At 44.1% G+C, this 16,921-nt stretch overlaps 1 protein-coding gene across 45 annotated transcripts in view; it reads right to left on the bottom strand.

Moving 5' to 3' along the window:
- The window catches only part of BMAL1 (basic helix-loop-helix ARNT like 1), a 110,273-nt gene that overhangs the window by 62,640 nt on the left and 30,712 nt on the right, over window positions 1-16,921 (bottom strand). For 34 of the 45 annotated variants that reach the window (XM_035265848.3, XM_078340566.1, XM_078340562.1 and 31 more), the window contains exon 2: window positions 15,910-15,982. The gene's annotated coding sequence lies outside the window, so the exon portion shown is untranslated. Of the gene's footprint in view, window positions 1-14,044; window positions 14,180-15,909; window positions 15,983-16,921 lie in introns of all 45 variants that reach the window. The other 11 variants (XM_035265846.3, XM_035265856.3, XM_078340559.1 and 8 more) reach the window with 1 other exon arrangement.

The following is a 16,921-nucleotide window of genomic DNA, read 5'->3' as shown; positions in this document are numbered from 1 at the left end:
CTGCAGAGAACATGCATCCCAGGGCCTAGGTTTGCTTGGTGAAAAAAACACCGCTGAGTGTCAACAGTCTCTCCCTGGACCAGCTCATCCCCTCCTGCTTTTCTTATAAAGGAATCACTATACCAAGTTATCCAGATAGAAATCAAAGACACTCAAAGATCTTCAGGTCCTGTCATCTGTCCCCTCTTCTCCATCCCCACAGCTCTAGCACAACACTCAGCATCAATTTCCTGGACAATTTTAACAGCCGCTAAAGTAATTCTGCTGCCTCCCTCCTACAGACCAGCCCCCACACTGCCACCAGCTGGCTTTCTAAAATAAAAGTGCTGACCACGTCACTCACCTCCTGAAAGATGTCTACTAGATTTGCATTGCCTGTGAAATAAACTCCAAAGTCTTCACTTGCATGCAGGCATGCACTAACTCAATCATATGTCCATCCACCCACCTCATGTTTCAGGATCACCTACTGTGTGCCAGGCTCTGTTTGAAGCCCTAGAGTGCTAAATGCAATAGTAAGACCAGGTTCCATCTTCATGGATTTATATTCTTGTGGCGTTAGACAAACAGTAAACAAGAAGACAAGCAAGCATATCATATAAAGTCAGGGAGTGATGAGTGGCAATGAGGGAAACCAAAGCAAGGTAGGACAGACTGGTTGAAGCAGTGGGGGAGAAGGGGCAGAACAATGCTTTTTCAGACAGGTGGGAGAACACTTGAACAGAGGCCAGCATGGAGTGAAAGTGAGCCAGACAATGTCTGGGGAAGAGCAATCCAGGCTGAGGACAGCAAATGCAAAACTCATGAGGCAAGAAGGGGAACCGTAAGAAAGATGCAGCAGCTGAAATGGAGTGAACAGAGAGTGCCAAGTGATGCGACCAGATAAGATGAGCAGGAGGGGATGGCAGGCCCGGACAAGATGCTTAGATTCCATTCCAAAGATTCCAGAAAGCCATTGGAGAGTTTTGAGCAGGGAAATGACACATATTTGTTTTTTTAAAGATCTCTTTGCCCATTTAGAAAACTGACAGAGACCTGCTGAGAGATAGTGGAGGTCTAAACAGGGGTAGAGAGCAGTGGTCTAGTCTGTTTGGTTGATAAAGAAATGGACTAATATAATAATGATAATTTAGACCAGCCTGGGCAACATGGCTAGACCCTGTCTCTAAAAAAATTAAAAAAAAAAAAAAATCAGGCAGCAAGTGGCATGTGTCTGTAGTTCCAGCTATTTGGGAGGCTGAAGTAGGAGGATCCTTTGAAGCCCAAGATTTCAAAGCCACATTGAGCTAGGATCATGCCACTGCACCTCAGCCTGGGTGACAGAGCAAGACTCAGGTTTATTATATTAATTGTACTATATAATAATAATGATGATGATAATACTAAAGAGCCTTGGTGGCTTCCAGGACACACTCTGAAGTACAAGCTATCAGGAATTGCAATGTTTGAGATGACAGATATGTTAATTATCCTGATCTGGTCACCGTAGATTATATGTATGGAAACATCACTATATACCCCATAAATATGTACAATTATTATGTGTTGATTAAAAAGAAGTAAATTGGCCAGGTGCAGTGGCTCACACCTGTAATCCCAGCACTTTGGGAGGCTGAGGCAGGCGGATCACTTTAGGTCAGGAGTTCGAGACCAGACTGGTCAACTTGGTGAAACCCCATCTCTACATTTTGTAAAAATACAAAAATTAGCCAGGAGTGGTGGCAGACGACTGTAATCCTAGCTACTTGGGAGGCTGAGGCACGAGAATTGCTTGAACCCGGGAGGCGGAGGTTGCAGTGGGCTGAGATCATGGCACTGCACTCCAGCCTGGGCAACAGAGCAGACTCAGTTTCAAATAAATAAATAAACAAACAAGTTTAAAAACCAGTAAAACAAACAAAAGATAAATTGCAAACAGATGCTATGAAGAACACAGGAAGAAGCAGAACCAAAGATGATGCCCGCATTTTAGGCCTGGGTAGTCGGATAAAAATGATGGGACCTCATAACACAGGGAAGACTGAGGAGAAGCAAGGTTAGTTTTTTATTTATTTGTTTCTATAAGAACAAATGAAGACTTCTGTTTAGTTATGTTGGGTCTGGGAAGACCACTACACCTCAATGTGCAGCTGCTGAATGGGCAGAGGGTATGGGAGTTGGGGGCTCAGGAAGACAATCCGGGCTGGTAACCAAGATTTGGAGCTTGCCAGCATATGGGTGACTGCAAAGATGTGGCCACTCAGGTCCTCCACCTCTTGGCTCCAGCTCCAGACATGTACCCAGTGTGTCACCTCCTACCAGGGCTCTCGCCTCTGCCCTCCTGGACCCTTCCTACTTGTACAGCTGGTAGACTCCTTCCTACTCATCTTACTCACAATGACCGGGTGCAATGGCTCATGCCTGCTATCCCAGCATTACAGGAGGTCAAAGTGGGAGGATCGCTTGAGGCCAGAGGTTCAGGACCAGCCTAAGCAACATGGCTAGACTCTGTCTCTACAACAAATTTTTAAAAATCAGGCAGGAAAGTGGCACATGCCTGTAGTTCCAGCTACTTGGGAAGCTGAAGCAAGAGGATCCCTTGAAGCCCAATATTTCAAAGTCTCAGTGAGCTAGGGTCTTGCCACTCTATTATAGCCTGGGTGACAGAACAAGACTCTCTCTTTAAAAGAAGAAAAAAAAAGGCTTGCTCACAAGTCACCTCTTCTCTATGAGGTCTTCCAAGAGAGAATCAATGTCATCTTCTCTTCTCCCACAGCACCTACTGCATACCTTGGAGATGGAACAAACCCATGTGTCGCTTTATGTATTTACACCTTTTCTCCCTGTGAGCTTCTTGAAGTCAATGATTCTATTTCTCTCTGAATCCCTTCACCTAACATAAGGCCTGAGCATGATGAACATTTGCTAAATAAATGGAGTTTTCCTCTTTGCAAAGAGATGCAAAAGAAATTATATAAATGCAAACTGACTCACACTGCAGCTGCTGTCTGCAAGGGGGACAAAAAGGTGAAAAAATAAGGTGCTGTCATTGAAGCACTAATAAAGCTCAATGGGGTAAAAGAGTATCTTCCTTTGAGGAGTTCCTTAACAAAAAAGAGCTTCAAGAAATCTAAGAATTGAGTATCTCAGGGTGTTGCAAGGTGTAATAAATACCGCACCTAATGAAGGTATTTTGGTTTCAACTGCAGAAACACCCAGTTAGTCCAAAACCAGTGCACTCAGGAGTTGGAGACAGAGGGAAGGAAGCCGACATTCCTTCTCATTCAATCTGGACAGTGAGTCTGGGAAGCAGGTCCTCTTAGCCCTCCTTCACAGACAAGGACAAGCATCAGGGAGTCAGGTGATTAGCCTGAGGTCACAGCTGGGAAGTACAAGAGCCAGTATACTCACTCAGGCCTATCCAACACCAATGCCGAGCTCCTTCCAGCCTCATGCAGTGATAGAGGTTCATGCAATAGACAGGGTCCTTAGAACCACCCGAACCCCAGACTGCACCAAGGACATAACCTAGTAGTTCTGGAGAGGGGATGTTATTTACTCATAATTACTGAGGAGCTACCAGCAGTACCGAAGCTGGAATCTAAGTTTCTGATTCACAGGCCAGGCTCTCGGAGCACTGTGTATTCTCTCACATAGTCTTTAAATGGCAGAGACAAAGCAAAAAATAAAATGTTAACAGTCTAATCTATCTGCTTACAAGTACCTTAGAAATAAAAGTTGAGAGGAAAGGGAAATTGTGTTTTTTGTCAATTATGACTGATGCGTGACCCAGGGGCCCCACTAACAAGCAGGAAAGTAACCAAGCAGCTGTCACTGCCCCAAGTGGGTTACTAAACCAGCAGCACAAATCAAACTGACTGGCACGTGGCAGGCAGCATTCTCATATGTTCAGGCAAATATCTGCTGACCACCTACTATAAGCAGGACCCCAAGCAAGGCAGCAAAGATGGAGAAAAAGACCCTGGAGATGAACTGTGGCTCTCCCACTCAATACACATATAATATTCATACATTAACCTCTCTAAGCCTCAGTTTCCTCATCTGTAAGAAAGAATGGGAAGCCCATTTCACAAAGCTGCTCTGATGTTCTGGGGACTAAGTGAGATGACACATGTGCTTAGTATATAGGAGTCATGCAGTAAACATGAAATGGTTGGTAGTTTGCTCATTGCTGGGCAACCCAAAATAACTTATACCTATCATAGAAAAACGAATGCAAAAAAACCAGCTACACCAAAGTTCTTGTAAACTCTCAGTAAAAATAAATAATCTTGAAGACATTTTCAGTGGCTGAGTATTTCAAGGCAGGGCTCGGGGAGAGGCAGACTGAAAGGAAAAAAAAAGGGAAAAAGAGAGGAGCTGAATTTGAATAGAATAGTGTATTGGCAAGGTCAAAAGAAGTTAACATGTACATAAAAAATGTAACTTTATCTCTAGTGGATACAGCTGTATATTAATTATTTATGGTCTATCTTCTGTGTCAAACTCCTATTGAACCTTCAGTACCCCACCTGCTTTTCCACCCCACCCCACCCCACCTAGAAGGTTAATTAATCATTCCTCTATTAATCAGTTCCTCTTACTAAACAGACTATTTGCTTGTTAGGCTCCCATAACAAATACTGAGCTCCTGAGAATACACACTGTGTATGATTCATCTCTGGGTTTACATGGTAGCCTTCCTCTCACTCCAGGATCCTCAACAAGTAGCCACCAGCTTGGAGCATCCCCAAGGAACTTTCCCTCTACAGCAGGAAAATGAGAGAGGACTCATATCTATAGACTGTTTATTTTGTGCTGAACATTTGAGAGGCACGTGTCAAATATTAACTTGTATATCCTTCAAAACGTCCCTGGGAAAGAGTTACTGTCCCTACTTTGCAGAAGGAGACACTGACGCTCAAAGAGGTCGGGTCATCAGTCAAAGAGTCACACTGTTAGTAAATGTGATGATGCCAGGATTTGAACCCAGGTCTGTCTGGCTCCAAGTGCCTCTTTCCACTAGGCCAGAATGCCCAGCATGGGTCTGATGACACTGAGAGAACCCTGGAAGGATAAATCATCTGAGCATCAAGTCTATTTGGCCTCATAAATAAGGTTAGTGCTAAGAAGCCAATGAAGGGTAAACCATTTGCAAACATCAGATACCATCTAAGAGCCAGAGAGGAGAGCTAGAGAAGGGAGAATTCAAAATTTCACATGGAGTGAGCAGGTGGTAAACTGACTATCTCCCAGACCTGTCCTTTGTTAGCACTCCTACAAGAAATCTATGAATAAAAGTGATCACTGGAAGCCTAGGACCATTACTTCCCTTTCCTTTCCTCATCTAGTTCAGTAAAGGAAAGAGCCATGGGGCATTGTAGGCAAAAACTTTGTCTGCCATCTCTCCCTCCCCAGGTCTCTGGGTCCTGGCACTCTCTGGCTGGGCTCCAAATGCTGACCGGGCCTTAGTATTAATGACTCAGCCCTCGATGGGGAAGACGAGCCAGCCTGGCAGAGCTGTGGAAAAGGAAGCCGTGATTTGGCTGTAATTCTTCCGAAGGCTACCTGGCACAACTGATATCCTTATTAATTATTTAATAATTGAGTACCATATTTAGGGAACTATTTTGTCACTTTGCAGCATGATAACCATCATCAAAGTCAAGATATGAAAATCATACAATTAAATCTACAGACATATATTTTGAATGCTTTTCTAAGATAAACATGTAATTTTTTTTTAAAGGTGGGGTTTTATCATGTTGGTCAGGCTGGTCTTGAACTCCCAACCTCAGGTGATCCGCCCGCTTTGGCCTCCAAAGTGCTTGGATTACAGGCGTCAGCCACCATGCCCGGCCCTACATGTAATTTTTTATGCTCGTTATTTGTGAGCTTTTAAGTTTACTCTTCTTATACATGTTTAAGTATAAACTAGATTAGCAAAGCCATAATGGGACGCTCCTAGGAAGAGCATGAATTGGTACAGCCTTTTTGGAGGGTAATTTGGCCATATGGATTCAAATTTTAAATGGCAAACCATTTAAGCCAAGAGTCCTACTTCTATGTATCTATACCAAAGAAAATCGCATGTAAAAGTTCACAGGTGTTGACAAAAATTTCCACAGCAGCAATGGCTACAATGGCAAAAGATCAGAAACAACCTGAGTGTCTGCCAGCCCAAAATGAAATTTACTTAACATACTTCCATATCATGGAATACAACTTTTAAAAGTAACAAGTATATTTATCTGTACATATAGACTTGGAAAAAGAACCATAATAATTGACAGCTGTAAAAAGAAAGCTGCAGAATACCATGTACAGAGAGAGTCTATCTTTATGAAACAAAAGTGAAAGTGTCTATGTCATGATTGAGGGCAAAGGGTAGGGCGGAAAGAAACAAGCAAATGCAAAAGTCCAGGAGTATAAGAAGCAAACTCTCAAAAGTGCTTATGTTTGGGGAATGGCTGGAAAAGGGTCGGGGAGGTCACAGAGGTTTTGTTGGTTATGTTAAAGCACTTCATTGTTGTTTGAATTTACCATGTGGTTATTACTTTTGTGATGTCAAAAAGAAAAAAGTTTTTAAAAGCTCATAAAATAATAGATTTTTTAAATTTTGGTATTTGCAAGGGCCCCCCAGTAGAGTGACCACCATTGAAAGCTGAGTCTCCTTTTTGCCCTCTGCATGTGGCCACAGTGCCGGAAGTGTGCTAGCTAGAAGGAGGCACAGACTCACCAGAGGAAAGACTGCAGAAGGCAATGACCTCAAGTTCTGAGAAGCTCAAACTCTTTGCCTATTTCAACAAAGATTCAGCCAAAGGTCAAGTATTTAATTATTATTATTATTATTATTATTTTTAGACGGAGTTTCGCTGTTGTTACCCAGACTGGAGTGCAATGGCACGATCTCGGCTCACCGCAATCTCCACCTTCTGGGTTCAAGCAATTCTCCTGCCTCAGCCTCCGGAGTAGCTGGGATTACAGGCATGCACCACCATGCCCAGCTAATTTTTGTATTTTTAGTAGAGACGGGGTTTCACCTTGTTGACCAGGATGGTCTCGATCTCTTGACCTCGTGATCCACCCACCTCAGCCTCCCAAAGTGCTGGGATTATAGGCGTGAGCCACCGCGCCCGGCCCGCCCGCCCTTTTTAAAATTATTTTAGTCTAATTTTAAAAAGGGCAGATGGGGTGGCTCACGCCTGCAATCCTAGCACTTTGGGAAGCCGAGGCAGGCAGATCACCAAGTCAGACAGGAGTTTGAGACCAGCCTGACCAACATGATGAAACCCAGTCTCTACTAAAAACACAAAATATTAGCCAGGTGTGGTGGCGGGCACCTGTAATCCCAGCTACTTGGGAAGCTGAGGCAGGAGAATTGCTTAAACCTGGGAGGCAGAGGTTGTAGTGAGCCAAGATCACAGCACCGCACTCCTGCCTGGGTGACAGAGTGAAACTTTGTCTCAAAAAACAAAACAAAACAAAACAAACAAAAAAAAAATGAGTGTCTTTTATTTTTCAAATTTACAACACCATAAATTATTGAATAGCAGTTCACTTGTTTGCAACCTCCCTTCAATAGTAGCTATCAAAATTTATATCCTGCATTATTTAACACTTTATGTTGATGTATAAGCCTTGCTGAACACTTTTTAAAATTTGTTAATGAGGAAATCCCACAGGGAGGAGAGAAGGTAATTCTACTAAATCCAAAAGAGCCTAAAATACTATTATAGCTACTTGGGGTATCATAAGAATGTCAACTTAGCAAGTAAGATATCCTTCCTACCTATGGTCACAGTTGCTAGTGGAAATAATTCTAAATTGATGTACATTGTCTAAGGGGTATTAGTTATGTTAAGCAGAGACTGCAAACTCAATTACGTACAGGGGCTGAGTAGGCCATGGAAAGGTACAGAGAGGCTGGTCCAGCCAGGGCAGGCTGGAGAAACAAGCTCCCAGGGGAGGGACACCACTCTTCTGCACTGCCACATGGAAGACAGGCCCAGGGTCGCTAGACCTTCGATTTTTCATGAAGAGCTGGAAATCTGGATTTTGATACAAAAATCTACCCATAATTAAATGTTAGCCACTAATTTAAACATCTTAACACATTATGAGCACTGAACAAAATACATCTGCAAGCCAGATGCAGCCAAGGCGTAGAGAGTTTTCAACCTCTGCCTAAAAATATCTACTTTTTTTTTTAATGGCTAATTTTGCTTAATTTTTTTTTTCAGAAAGATTGGAAGAGGCAGAGCAATGGTATAGAATGGAGAGAATGGAGATAAAAAACATGAGAGTCAAGTAGTTGCTATTAAGAAAATATTTCTAACATACTTGTGAAGACAATGGTAGCTGTTTATGTCAAATTTACATTTATTTAGCTACACAAGGCACAAAACTTTGAGAGGGAGAATTTCTCGGGTCTAGAGTAGATAATAACTCAGTGCATTGCACACAATTTCCTGTCAATGAACCTCTAAAAACTTCCTATTATGTATTATAAATAAAAATGTTAAACAATAGTGACCATTGAAATAATGGCTCTTCTTTACCAGGTACTGTCCAGGCATTTGACACCCAGGGTCACCAATGTGGATCGTACATCCACTGAAAAAGATTCCAATAAAGGCCAATGTGACAAGACTCTTTCCAAGATGAAAAACAAAAAGACAAAGGACATAGACTCAACATCATAAAATTGAGCTCCATCATTTTTTTCAAAGACAAAATAATAGATATACTTGTGCTAATAATAATATATGGACATAATGTGCAATTCACAAAGCACTTTTCTTATATACCATCTCCCTAAAAGCCTGCATTTTAGACTTTAGACTTTATATCTGGTCCAAAGTCTTCTTATAGTTATTATTAGCAATACTTTGACAAGTAACAATAATGATAATAGGATAAATACTTGGTGCTTTCCACATGCCAGCCACAGTGCTAAGCACGTTTTCATTTCACTCTCACAAGAATCTTATAAAGGTTATTCTAATGATTACAATCCCATTTTACAGAAGAGAAAACAGAGGCTTAGGGAGCTTGGTGGGTTTGTCTTAAGTCACACCACTAGATAGACATGGAGCTGACGTTCTGAAGTAGGTGGGCATCCAGAGCCTGAGATCAGTATGCTGAATGCCCTTTGAAGGAGGTGTCTGGAGGCCAGCTGTGCTTTAAGCCCATCTCAGTTTGCTGCTGACAAATCTACCTAGGGCGTGGCTAACATCCCCCTTCCTGTTCTCCCACATCCACTTTCCCCATTTGGTCAGAAGCCATTTAAAAATTTTTATTTTTCCCAGTCAAAAACAGTGTGAGTCAGTTGAAGCTCAGCCAGCCTGGCCCTGGAAAGCCCTGGAGGCCTGGTGAGGTGCCCTAGGGAACTGGGCATCCCCTGCTGCCCAGGCCCCTGCCCAGCTGGCTGGAGTCTAGGTAGGGTGTTTACATCACTGCAATCTGAATGAGGTCTGGGAAGACTGTCCTGATAGTCATAACAACCCTGTGAAGTCGCCAAGGTACCAAAGTGAGGGGTAGGGGAAAAGGGAGGTACCTTCAGATTAGGAAAAGAGAAAACATGTATTTAGCCAGGAGCTATGATATATCTATTATTCAAGGCTCCATGTTAGACTCCTGAGAGAGGGAGATATAGCAGGGGATAAATAACACAAATAAAAACATTGTGCATGAAAAAAGCACACATCCACACACACATGCACACATACAAACTGCACCATGGAGCAGGTGCTCTTAAGGTAATGACCTCTGGCTCTCCCTCAGCCTTCTCTAAGGCCCTGAGCCCTGACTGTACAAAGTACTGTCCCACCACAGAAACCAAAGGCCAGGGCATATGGATCATTATAACCCACCATGGCAGTCATCCTCAGAGTGTGTGCATGTCAAGAGGACCAGAGGAAGGGCAGCTGGCTCTGCCCTGAGAGGCAAAGGGGGCCCCTTTCCTTAAATAAAGACAAAGAAGGACAACAAGGGGGTTGTAAGGTAGAAAGAAGGGCAAAAGGAGTGGGCAGAAGAAGCAGACCTTAACAAAGCACAGATGCTTCCTCAGCACAGCTGGCTCTGATACAGAAACATGGAGGCGAGGGTGAGGGCCAAACTCTATGCATACACCCAGTGAGCTCCAGAAAGGAGGAAGCCTGCGCTGGCTCTTCTCTGGTCCTAGCCCATGCTCTGTGATTCAAGAGTCAAGAAATCACTGTGGGCAAGTGGGCAGTCCCACAGGCTTTCAGTCAACTCCAGCTGAGCACCTGCCTAGAGTCCTAGGTACTCCTGCTATCCTGGGGATGCCCAGCAAGGGAACAAACATTCATTCATCAACTAACCACACAAACAGAGATCATGACCTCCATGGCAAGTGCTGAAAAGGGACAGGCTGCAAGGACCTGGAGCAGAGGGAATGGTGGCATACAGAAGAAAGGGGCAGAGCGTAAACCCACAGTCCAGCAACTGGGATAAACTCCTACTCTGTCTCCCACTCAATGGGGTTGAGGCCTCAGTTTCCTCACACAGTGTCTTTGGGATAATGATGACACCTCAACCAACATCTACCCAGCCCCTAATACAAGGTAGCTACCCATGAAGCATTCTGACAGTGCTTGACACAAGATAAGCAGTCCATAAATGCTAGATGCTGACATGGGAAAGGTGAGGACAAGACCTAGCCTTCTTATCAGGGAGGATGGGGAGGCTTCTGAGGAGGAGGCAGGCCAATCAGCTGAGTTCCAAAGGGTGAACGGGCATGAACTAGGCAGACCAGGAGGAAAATGCATTACAGGCTGAGGGAACAGTGTATGGAAAGTCCCTACAAGGGGAGGCAGCAACACAAGCATTTCCAGCCCAGGAAAGCAGTTCCAAGAGCCTGCTGGAGTGCCCTGGTCTGCAGGACACCTCGGTGCTGAGCATGGCTCTCTTCTGAAAAGCTTTCCTAGATGACTATGAGCCCCCAAATAAAAGCTGCACTCTTGGCACAACTTCTTAGGTCTCTGGCAGAGTTAGGAAGTGAAGAAGACACAACAAGCATCAAGCTTAAGGCCCTGAATGAAAACATGAGAGTTTATGAGCTATTGACTAGGTGCATTGTGCTGGCTCCCATGCAGAGAACAGACGCCGGACTTGGGACCCCTGGAGTCAGAGCTTCTTCCTATTTGTTGGATTCCTCAGTATTCACTGGGGACTTTATGTGGTTTAAAATGAAGACAAAGAGGTCCTCAGGCATCCCGACGAAGGGCCACTAGGTATCCTCACCCTTCAAGAAAAGCATTCTCAGCTGGACTAAGCGGGGGAAGGCTGTCAGACAGTGGTTGGCAAGAATAGCTATTTTAGCTAATTTAGAATATTTGGGATTCATCCAGGACCAAGCTCGGTGGACCTCATTCCTGAGAATTCCTTGAGGACCTTTCATTTTGTATTGTTATTATTTGTCCATCAACAACAAGAGCTAAAAAAATTAAAAGTCAGGGGCAAAGAATGTAGAGAAGAGACATTGCTGAGGCATCAGTATGCTGGGAGACACAACAGGCAGTCACAAACTCAAACCCAACACAATCTGTCCTGCACTCAAAGCTGACAAGAAGAGTGCCCCAATAAACCTGATGGCCAATGAACCTCCCATTTCAAGTGCATTTTATCACACCATAAATCTGTTGCTTGGCTGCACGAACAGACCAGTCCTCACTCTTTCAACAAATACTTCTTGAGCCAGGTAAACTATGCTGGTACTTGGAACAGAGAGAGAGAAAGAGAGAGAGAGAGTGTGTGTGTATATGGTCTCCACCCTTAAGGAGCTCAGGTTGCTGAGCATAACAGATAAATAAATCAACAGTTACACTGATAAGTGCTTTGCAAGAGAGAAAGACATGCAGGGTATTCTGGGAACCAGGAGGAAGGTCATTTCCAGGTCATGGAGAGGTGCTGGGTAGGGAAGAATGGTGTCCTGAAGAGTAGGGACAAACTGGAGCTGATTTCCCTGGAGGGTGAGGGTGAGCAGTGACCACGTCATTCCCAGGAGAGGGCCCAGCACTGGCAAAGGCACTGGAGGTGACGGCTATTGGTAGCTTGGCTGAGGTTAGAAACATGAGTTAAGGAAAACCTAGAAGGGGGTCGGGGGGCGCAGAGGGAGGCCAGATAAGAAGACTGCCGACCCGCTGAAGGGGGTTAGCTTTTATTTTCTAAGCATTGAGGAGCTCTTGGAGAATTTTAAGCAGAAGAAAGCTCTGATCAGAAATGTGTTAGAAATATCATATTGATAGGAGTGTGAGCAGTGGACTGAGGGAGGAAAAAGGTGAACACAGGATGACTGATAAAGAGGTTGTCATAGAATGAAATGATGAGTCCTAAACACAGGAGTGGAGAGACGGACAAGAACTGAGTTGACAAATTAGAAGATGAGCTCTTCAGGATATGGTAACCAAGGGAATATGAGGGAAAAGACAAGGCCAGGACGACTCCTGAAGCAGAAGCAACTGAGGCTCATGGACCAAGCAGGTAGCCCAGGGAGAAAGACGCATGTGGCACTCAGAGGGGACAGACAAGCTGAGGTGCCCTTGGGGCAGACCACTAGGAGTGTGGACTAGGAGGAGGATATGGAGACCCAGGTGTCTTCCAGTCAGAGGTGAGTGTTGGATAAGCTTACCTAGAGGCCATCAAGGATGACGTTAAAGGGACCAAGCCAGACCAGAAGCTAAGGACAAAGAACAGATTACCAGCAGAGCAGGCTGTGGAGGCTGGAATCTGAGCAGCTGAAGAAGAACCCGGAGCAGACCCAGGAGAGGCATGCTCAGCAGAGCTGAAGAAGGTGAGGCCTTTCCTCGCTGCAGGGAGCAGTCAGCTGGGCATTAGCAATGGAAGCCAAGCAAAATAATTAAAACAATGTGCTGACAGCACAGCCGACAATCTGTAGTCACCCCAAAAGGACTTTTATGGATTCTACCCACTACGAGCTCACTGTCTCACTTCACTTCTTGGACAGGCCTTTCCCCCTCCACCCTGGTCTCACTGTCTTTTATTTCAGAGTGAGATCATACCTGATGTCCCATTCTACATCTAATACATGTAGATGTCTGCCTCAAATGTAGATGTCTGCCACAACAGCAGAGACCTTGTCCTGTTTCACCTCTATAACCATGGTGCCAAGAGCAGTGCCTGAGAGGTTAAGCACCTTGTACCAAGACCCTTGGTTCATTCGAAGAAATTAATAACTAGTGAATAACAAACGTATTACATGCCAGATTCTGTGCTACAATGCTGGGGATACAGTGAAAAACAAGACAAAATAGGAGCCTGCCTTTGGAGCTTGAAGTTGGAGGTAACTGGAGAGAAATGCCGAGAGTTTAAACAAAAATGACATTATAATTGTCATAAAGCTAGGATTAGAATCTGACTCTCATGCCTTCTAGAGCTATTTTCTTTCCAAGCCCAAGGCTGCTGCTTTCAACTAAATTTTATCTGGGGAAACAGTTAAGTGTTTGAGGTTTGGCCTTAGTCTCTTCCAGACTTCCCACACTTCTTCCGCCCTTTCAATAGACTCCTAAGAAGTGGGAACACCCACTACAGGCTCTGAATATTTAACCTGAGGGACTCAATCTATCTCTAGTCCTTCTACATTAGCAGGACGAAAAACTCCAGACATTTTCTTTCACCTGAGAGAAAACAGGAAGCAGCGTAAGCCAGGGATTGTACAGACCCGGGTTCAAATCCCTTGTAATCTTGCATAGGTTACTCAACCTCTTTATGACTTATTTCTAGCTGAAATGAGAATACTATTAGTAATTCCCCCATCATAGGTCATTGCAAAGATGAAATGGGATGATACACAATAGCACTTAGCACTGGACTTAGTACATAATGAGTATTCAATAAATCATAGCTCTAAACTAGTTACACCTGTTGCTTTTATTACTAGATCTCTAACTGCTGTATTCACACAAACCAAGTCAAAAACTACTTAGAATTCAAACCAAAGAAGGTACACTTAAAATACTCAGAGCACAAATTGATACATAATCAAATCACGACTGGAGAAATTATCCTCAAGTCCCCATACCTGGATAAACTCTGCAGTAAGAAGATTTATTTCAATTTTTGGTCCACTCTATTTTCTCCTCCAATTTATACAAATGCAACTTCCCCAACAGATCACATCTTGTTTCATGGCAGAGGTCCAAACATGGGCTGGATTCTGTGGTGCAAGTTGTGGCAGAGTTATGAACACCACACCTCAAAGGGAGCATAAGAACACAATCACAAGCCCAAGGTACACACAAACTCCCAAACACAGTTTGGCTCCAAAGAAGGAAATGAGAACTGGTCACAGCATGCTTTCCCTGCTAAAGCAAAGGTTATTCTGACAAGTGTCTAAATCTTATGTGTCTTCCTTCCTTTACTACCTAAACCTTCTATGAGTAGTCTATTTTTGTAACATCTCAATTCTTTATCCTTCATTTATGTCCAATTCCATGCAACCTGGCTTCCTTTCCCTTACCCTCTTGTGACATTATATTCCTCAAGGCCATCTGCAAAGACCTTGTCACAAATTCACTAGCCTCCCTTCAGATCCCTTCTCCCTGGTCGCTGCTGCCCCATTCTCTTCCCTTCCTGGGACTTTCCTCCATGGGTTCTCGGTCCCTTCCACCTTCTTCTTTCCATCCCAAAGTTCCCTACAGATTGGCCCACTGCTCATCTTGGGGAGACTATATTTAATACTATGACTTCCATTCTACATCTCTAGACTTAAACTTCTCAGGCCAGGCCTCAGCCCTGCATGTCCAATTCTCTGCTGGACATTTCCTATGGATGAACCGCTGTTATCAAGAATTCAACATATCTAAAACCAGGTGCATCAGCTACTCCTTTCAAGCCCCCACATCTACATTTCTGTCAATAACATCATTGTGAACAAGCAAGTTTAAAATTTCATCCTCTTTGACTCCTGTCTCTAAAGTCTAAGAAGACTGAAAACACTATTGGTTCTCCCTTTGCAGTATCTCTTCCATTGGTCCTTTGCTTCCATTTTCACTAGTGTTCACCACAAGACCTCATGACTGGATGGCTGCTGCTACCTTCCAATGGGCGCCTATGCCTCCTGTCCAGCTAACCCATGAATGTTCCTAAAATGTAAACATCATTTCCACCATTTCACTTCTTAGCCCAAAATAATTTCAATGGCCTCCCACTGTCTTCAGGATAAAGTCTATGTGCCTTAGCCAGGCATTTAGGGTCTAGAAAAGGAGTTGGCAAACTACATCTCGCAGGCCAAATCCGGCCCACCACCTGTTTCTGTAAATAAAGCTTTACTGGAACACTGCCACACCCATTCATTTGCATATTATCTATGGCTGCTTTCATGCTACCATAGCAGAGTGGAGTAGCTGTGACAGAGACCACATGGCCTATGAAGCCAAAAATATTTAGCATCTGGTCCTCTACAGAAAAAGTTTGCTGATGGATTAGAATCATCAGATGCCGGCAGATACCACCACAGTTCCTGCCTATGACTCCTTTTGGTGATGAAGGTTTTGCTCCTGTGGAACTGCTGCTAAGCCCACTTTTTACACCTCACCTCTATGGTCTCAAGCCCCCAAAATCTTCTTTCACTCTTCCTTGAACTTTTTTCATTCTAGCTTGCCTTTCAAAACACAGCCAAAGCTCCACCTCTCCATGAGGCCAGCTGCATCCATCCCCTAAACCCCTTGGTTCCCCTCTTCTGGCCTCCCTCTCTGCATCTACCACAGAAAGCTACAGTGAGATTTCCCTTTTCCTATGCACCCCTTCAGCCTGTGCTACAGGCTTCTCCAGGTCCAGGGCTGGTAACCTCCACAGAGAACCTGCCAGTGATAACTACCTTGCCTTTCATTTCAAATATCAATCCTCAATAGCATAATTTGGTAAGAAGGTATCAAACAAACTTACCAATGAAGGTCCAGGATTCCACATTGGAAAAGTTAAGCTTGGGTCCAAACGTATGCACTCTAGCCAGCACCACCTAAAAGCCAATGAAATAAAAGTTTAGCTTTAAATTAATAGCACCCAGTAAGTTTTGATTTACCATCCTCCTGGGATGTCCATTTCTGCTTCTTTGCCTAGAAAATCCCTGCTTGTCCTTCAAATCCATTGGACAGTTTTTCCCTGTAAGCCTCCACAGTGTCCCAGGCGGGCCAGGCATCCCCTCCTCTCAGCACCCATGGAACTCTGGTAGCATGCCTATGATAACACATGGCATGTCGTGGCATAACTTCCTGTTTAGGAAGGAGAGCGGGGTTTCTCTAGACTATAGGCTTTTCAAGAGAAGAGACCTGTAAATTTACCCCATCCCATACCTCAAATGCCTAGAACACTATGGGCACTTAGATGGTCTTCAATAAATACTTGTAAAATAGACAGAAAAATAACCTACTCAATTCATTAACACATGCTGGGGTATCTAAAATTCTGCTGGGCTGGAATTTTCACCATAAAAATGAATGCCCCAACCCCACTGCATTTAATAGGCAACAGTTTAACAGGAAGGACTCATGAAATTAATCTAAATATACACCTTTGGAATGACACTCCCCTGGGCAGAAACCATCAGAGGCTCCCAGAAACTAAGAAGGCAGGCTCAACTTCGCAGCCCAGGATGCTGGGCCTGTACCAACTGGCCCCGCCTGACTCTGCAGTCTCAGCTTGCACGGTTTCCCCGACAGACCCTACCATCCAGACAAACAGGACTGATGGTCCTCAAACACCCCCTCTCTCAGCCAGATGTCTTCCTCCACTTTCCTCCACATTATCTCCATCTACTGAGGTGGCGTCCATTTCAAACATCACATCCCAGACCAAGTTCATGACAGGGCCCCAAAAAAGTGCTTTGTTGGTTTTTTTCCCTCCAGTTTAATTGTGAGAAAATAAATACATGTCACATAAAATTTACAGTCTTAACCAT

Source organism: Callithrix jacchus, chromosome 10 (assembly GCF_049354715.1).
Source record: "Callithrix jacchus isolate 240 chromosome 10, calJac240_pri, whole genome shotgun sequence".
NCBI lineage: Eukaryota > Metazoa > Chordata > Mammalia > Primates > Cebidae > Callithrix > Callithrix jacchus.
The sequence above is the reverse complement of the archived record's forward strand: the minus strand, read 5'-3'. Positions and strand labels throughout refer to the sequence as shown.